The sequence below is a fragment of the Homarus americanus genome, unplaced genomic scaffold (assembly GCF_018991925.1).
Source record: "Homarus americanus isolate GMGI-L3 unplaced genomic scaffold, GMGI_Hamer_2.0 scaffold34354, whole genome shotgun sequence".
In the NCBI taxonomy this organism is placed as follows: domain Eukaryota; kingdom Metazoa; phylum Arthropoda; class Malacostraca; order Decapoda; family Nephropidae; genus Homarus; species Homarus americanus.
In genome coordinates, this window is record NW_024727436.1 from 1 (window position 1) to 6628 (window position 6628).

Here is a 6628-nt window from a genome sequence, read left to right on the forward strand (position 1 = left end):
TAAAATAAGCAGTAGTATTTGTAAATTATCATAATTGATAATGTAATACTGCTTTGAAAATGAAGCTAAAAGTTATTAATAAACTTAAAAGATAAATAATATATATAAGACTGAGAAACACTAATGTAGCTACAATACACATTAGGTTAATTTAGAGTTGAGTTTCAGTGATAACTAATCTTTATATTCCTTGTGGCACCCCTGGGTTGGAATGTCAGTTCAGCTTAGGTGTTAATGATTTTATGCTTTTACTGTATGTACACTAAAAACAAACACACACACACACCAAGTTAAAGATTTAATTATGACTGTAGTGTAGAGGATCATGAAACAGTAGATAAGTTTGAAAATTAACAAGATAAATTAGAGCAACAAATAACATGACATCAACACCCACAGTAATAATGTGGCAGCTGGGGCTAACACAACATGTCATGAGAGAACAATAGCAAATAAACAAAGAACCTGGGGAGAAGAGACAGTGAGAAATGTGGTGGACTTTGTATAAGAGTTGACCATCACTAATGTAGCTTTAAGTATTATTGTACTAGTAACCCAGAGAGAAACTGGTGTTGGTACAGGAATGACACAAGTCTAGTTAATAAGACTGAACTATTGAGTGCTGCACAGGTGGACACACAACAGCCAGACATCAGAGTCCTGGGGTTAAGAAGATGTGTTCCACGGTGAATTTTGTCTACCAGGTATCAACCACCACTCAGAACGGACAGGGCTACAAGAGGTGGTGGTGTACTACTGTACTGTATGTTACGGAGCACCTGACAGTAACCAGTAATGATGAGCTAAATGAAATAATATTGTCTGAATCTATTTGATGTGAACTAATAGCATAAACCAAAAGCAAGGTGAGAGTAGGTGTGTGTTATAAGGCTGACTCAGCCTCACAGGGAGAAGTGGCAGACTCCATAGTCATCCAGAAGACAAGTTCTCATTATGAGACAGTAGATTGGGTGACTCTTACCACACAAGCTGGAGGAGAATTCCTTGACCTCCTCCTAAACTCATTCCTCACACAACACATGACAGGACCCACCAGAGAAAAAAAATAAACATTCAGTATATACCGTACTGTACTCTTGACAACTGAGGTTGAGTCACAAGGTCCACGTCGGGGAAAAACTAACTCTGGCCCACAACCACTACACACACCTGACCCTTGCTTTATGTCAACTCACTATATGCACTGTGTCTGTAAACTCTGAGGGATGCCTTCTTCCAACACCTGACTGATCAATGCATCACACAATTTCATGGAGAGAATATCCTGTTTAACACATTACTCATTTTCCTTGAAATGGTAACAGACTACATGGATCAAGGCTTACCAGTGGATGTGTTGTACAGTTGAGGTCATAATTTTGCTCCCATGGTGAAACAGTCTCTGAACTGACTTACCCTGACTATCGTCTGATGTGGGTGTGCTATTTTATCTCATTTGGGATAGAGCAAACTTTTGACCGCTAGTGTATGTGGATTTTTCTAGGGCACTTGACAAAGTCCCACATTCACAGGTAGTCTCTAAAATCCAACCACATGGCATCACAAACAAAATTTTGAAGTGGATTAACAACTGATTCAAACACAGGACACAAAGGGTGGTCATAAATGGTGTACAATCAGAATGGAAGAAGGTTCTCAGTGGTGTAGCACAAGGATCTACCCTTGAATCCATCCTGTTTGAGATATACAATAAAACCTCGTTAAGGTGGACCCAACTGAGGTGGATATCGCTTAAGCTGGACAAAATTATTTGCCCCAAAAGATTTAAAAAATTAAAATAAACAAGACATCAACAAGATGGACATAGGTGCCTAAGAGTTATCAACTGTTGTTTTGGGGAATATTATTTCAATCACTTTAGTAATGATATAATGTTTCTTATTATGTTATCATCGGTAAATATATGGTTTATACAATTTGTTTATCACTGTGCCCATCACTGTTTTCAAATTATACTACAAGATACTGTATGTATTTCTCCTATACGTACTGTATTTCAATAATAAGCCTGGCAACGGGAGCCAGGGAGCGAGCGAGTGACTAGTTAGTGTCGTCTGTAAGCTGTGAGGTGTTGCATGGTTGTTTTTCAACTTGTATTTTTGGGTAGATATAAGTAACTTTCCTCATTTATTTTTACTCTACTACACGCACACACCATCCTACATACATAATGTGAAAAAAGTAAAAGAAATAATTGTCCTAAGGGCAAACACACAAATGGAATTGACAGTTCTTTCTATACGAGTTAGCTGAGTGAGGGGAAAATACTCAGTGTGTATGTGTGTGTTGGGGGACGCGTTGCTAGGGAATCAGCGTCCCAGCTCATCTTCGTTACTATGGTGAAACAGGGAGTGTATGCAAATGGAGGCTGTGTTTTAAACATTCATTTGGTTTTTATTTACTTTTTTTGACAATACAATACAGTAAGTTTTGTTGGTATTATTCCCCACATTTCCTGGTACAGTATATATAAGAAAACTATGGTTACAGGACGAATATACAAAATTTATTTCCGAAAATACAGTACTGTATTTTTTATATCATTAAAGTTTTTATACATAATCACCGTAGACTGAAGCACCGGTCATATTTTTTGCATTACTGTATTATTGAAAAATGAAACAATAAACACAGCCTCTAAGAAAGTGTTTAGTACCCATAAGGGCGGTGAGGTTAAGCCGATGGCCGTATCAGTGAACTAAAAGTAAGTGTACAGTACTTTGTGTACATTACTTTTTAAAATTAATTTTGATTAGAAAACATGTACAGTATTTCCTTCATGAAAATTGGAGACGTTGGTGTCGTACTCGTTTTTTGTTAAAATTGGCGTCTTTTGGGAAAAATTGACTCTAAGGTGGACAACCTCTTATCTCTTCCTCAATTAGTCTGCCTTAGAGAGGTTTTACTGGACATAAATGACATAGATGAAAATATATAGAGCCATATTGTCAAGTTTGCAGATGACAGAAATATTTGGGAAGGTGACAGTCATGACGATTTGCAGCCATGCAAAAAGATCTTCAAAAGCTGCTCAAACGGTCTTGAGACTGGTTAAAGATTTTTAACAATGCAAAATGTAAGACTGTATGTAGGATACAACAACCCAAATCCCCACTATTCTGTCAATAACACTTTCCTGGATACTTTCAATAAAGTGAAAGATCTTGGTATTGTGATAGATCAATCACTGAAGGCAGTGCTCTAAGTGGGAGCAACAGTGACAAAAGCCAACCAACAATTGGGAATTATAAAGCATACCTTCAAACACAAAGATATGACAATGATCCTTCAATTGTACAAATATCACATACGTCCCAGTCTGGATTACTGTACACTGTACAGGCATGGAAACCCTCCCTCCAGACAACCCTAACATCCTTAGAAAGGTTCAACACAGTGACTAAGATGATTCTTGATTTATGTCATCCTGATTATCCAAATAAATTGAGGGCCTTGGGGTTAACAACCCTTCTGACAAGACACAACAAGGCACAACTCATAGACATTCAAACTCTTGAAAAAGATGGAAAACATGAACCTGGGCCATGCCACGCACCACCAAAATAATGGGACATGACTCTAAGCTTGGCAACTTATCATACAGAATAAAAATAGCCCAAGACAAGACTATCAAGAACAATGGAAGGATCCTACATAGACCACTAGCCTCCTTTCCTCACCCTGACCACCTCTAGTGGGTGGCCATTAAGGCAAATAAAGTAAATATTTATTTATCATCCAAATTAAGTAATTTTGAGACAAGTTTCAGCAATAACTAATCTTCAGATATGTTGTGTCACACCTTGTGTTACACAACTGCTTGTATGGTTTTACATGACAACACAAACACCTTTACACTAAAAGTCAAACATTTATACAAAACACACACACACACATTTAAACAAATACATGTACTATACAAACAAACTTTCTTAAATAAATATAAATGCACACAAACACATTTACATAAATGTCCACCTTTAGATAAATACATTATACTGTAAATTTGTTTAATTAATTCAAGGGTCATAATTAACGCTAATTTGTGACAGTTTTTGCATTCCGAATCAAGATCCTTAATCAGTATTTAAAAACAGTACAGTACAGCACAGCATCTCTGATGAATTTGAACCAAATCTACATCATGACCTCCTGTGCCCAAACACAAGATACGGGTAATATGCTTAAATAATAAAGCTGCTCCATATTCTCGAAAAAATTTATTTAAATGTGAATTAAAACTAATGGGTAGAGTGTATTTGATGTTTTAAATACTGTAGTACAGTATTGTACACAACTGCACATAAACACAAGTACAGGTTAGGTATCCTTTATCCAAAATGATTGGGGATTTAGGGGTCTCGGATTTGGGATATATTTGGAACACCTGTATAATGGGGTAGCTCACCCAGCAGGGATGGGGCCCAAGGAAAGTCATTTATCTTAAGAATATGTACAAAAGATTCATTATTGTTTATTACTGAATATGTATTTCATTGAATTAATCTTTATATATGTGAAATGAACAATGCAATTCATTAATAATAAGTAGAATATTAAAACACACACGACGGCATTGTTTTCGTGAGTGACGATGGTTCTACATAAGAAACTGAAGAAAATAAGACCCTGCTTGTGGCTGTAGTGAACTTAATTTAAAAAAATTTAATACCTGTATGTATGTTTTAAGTAATGCTATTTAATGTTAATAAATGGAACACTAGAAGTAGCTAACCACTAATTGTAAAGAAATAAGGCGAGACGATTGGGAATGCCAACGTATGTACAGTAAGTGCGTACATGTGAAAACATATGTCATTTCTCTACATATGAATATGAAAGCAACATTTATTTGCTGTTCATATATGTTTTAAATAATATTTACAAATGTAAAACTAAAATTCTATTCACCAATGGCAGTAAAGTCTAAAACATAAGGACAATCAATGAATATTGTGCGAGTTTTTACTCAGATAACAGTGTCATAAGGTTTAACATAGACTACTGAAAGCACATTGTAAGTTATGTTAGCCTATTGCAAGTTGGTGAGCTGCATCTGCTGAAGGCACTGCACAGCTTTTCATTACTAATTGGTACATATTTTACATTTCCATTGTTTACTGGCAGTAACTGGTATATATTTTTCATGTCTAAAGCTAAAATTTGCTCTTAGCCCTTCCCATCATGCACGGATTCAACCTGACGAAACTATTACCCATATGTAGGTCGACCCCCAATTTTTTGCCTAAAAATTTTGTCTTAAAAACTCAAACTATACACGAGTATATACGGGTATACCATATTCAGTGTACAGAATTATCTACCATAAATAAAATGACATAAGACTTTTGGATTTCAGGGCATTTCGAATTTGGTAATTTCAGATAAGGGAAACCCAACCTGTAGTTGACTCAGCTTGTACTCCTAATAAGAACAACATGATATGAATTAACAGCAATAAGTCTCACCTCCAACAGGTCAGCAGTGTTTCATCAGTGGCATCATATACTGAAGTACTGTTCCTCAGGTCAGCAGTGTTTCATCAGAGGCATCATATACGTCAGCAGTGTTGTTGGTCCTTGTAACTTCCTGGAAATATAAGCAAAAGCTTTATAATACAATATATAATGCAGTGCAGTGTTGATTTAAAGAAAATAATCTTGAATTATACCAAGTGAACTAAAATTTTATGGGTGAAATGGCAGCATGGGGTGACCTCTCTTCCACCCCAATGCCTTCGCTTCTCCCTTCCCCTCCACCCCCATTCTAATTCCCATCATCATCAACCAGGAGCCTTCTACATACACACCTCAAAGTAAGTGTACTTTACTAACTTTTTTGTTTGACTTCAGGCAATTTTCAGTGAGCTGGAACCAATTACCCAAAAACCCATTGAAACAATGGTTTTGGTTAACGAATTTTTCGGTTAACGAGCAACCTTCTAGAAAGAATTGTGCTCATTAACCGAAGGACCACTGTATGGTAATCAAATATGAAAACCTTGCCACAAACATTAAACCAATATTAACCTAAGATATAATAAATGTAATATTTTACATGTCAGATCAGTGTTGATAAACTGTAGGTTAGGTTAGGTTAGGTTAGGTATTACAGTTTTATGATAAAATAAATGTATGTAATATTTTACATGTCAGATCAGTGTTGATAAACTGTAGGTTAGGTTAGGTTAGGTTAGGTATTACAGTTTTATGATAAAATAAATGTAATATTTTACATGTCAGATCAGTGTTGATAAACTGTAGGTTAGGTTAGGTTAGGTATTACAGTTTTATGATAAAATAAATGTAATATTTTACATGTCAGATCAGTGTTGATAAACTGTAAGTAATAAAGAATTAAAAACTTCTTAAAATTATGTCCTGGGAGCTTTAAGCCTACTGTACTGTACACTCACATTAGGTTAACTGGGACAACCTGTTTGAAGAATGTTCACATTTCTTTTGTATCTTCTTAATTCATCAATGTTAGTCAATATTCAGGTACCCACAGAAAGGCGAGACATTCATCTTGCTGTATGTGGCCTAAAATACTAGAACATCTTTAATAATCTTGAAAAAACAAACTTTAAGTACAGTACATCGGTACA

General features: G+C 35.7%; 1 long non-coding RNA gene across 1 annotated transcript; it reads left to right on the forward strand.

The window, feature by feature from the left end:
- Positions 1 to 5884: 5884 nt before the first annotated feature.
- LOC121865843 lies at positions 5885 to 6387 on the forward strand. The gene is made up of 2 exons (XR_006088835.1): positions 5885 to 6111; positions 6285 to 6387. It is a non-coding gene; the product is annotated as an uncharacterized LOC121865843 (long non-coding RNA).
- The last annotated feature ends 241 nt before the right edge of the window (positions 6388 to 6628 follow it).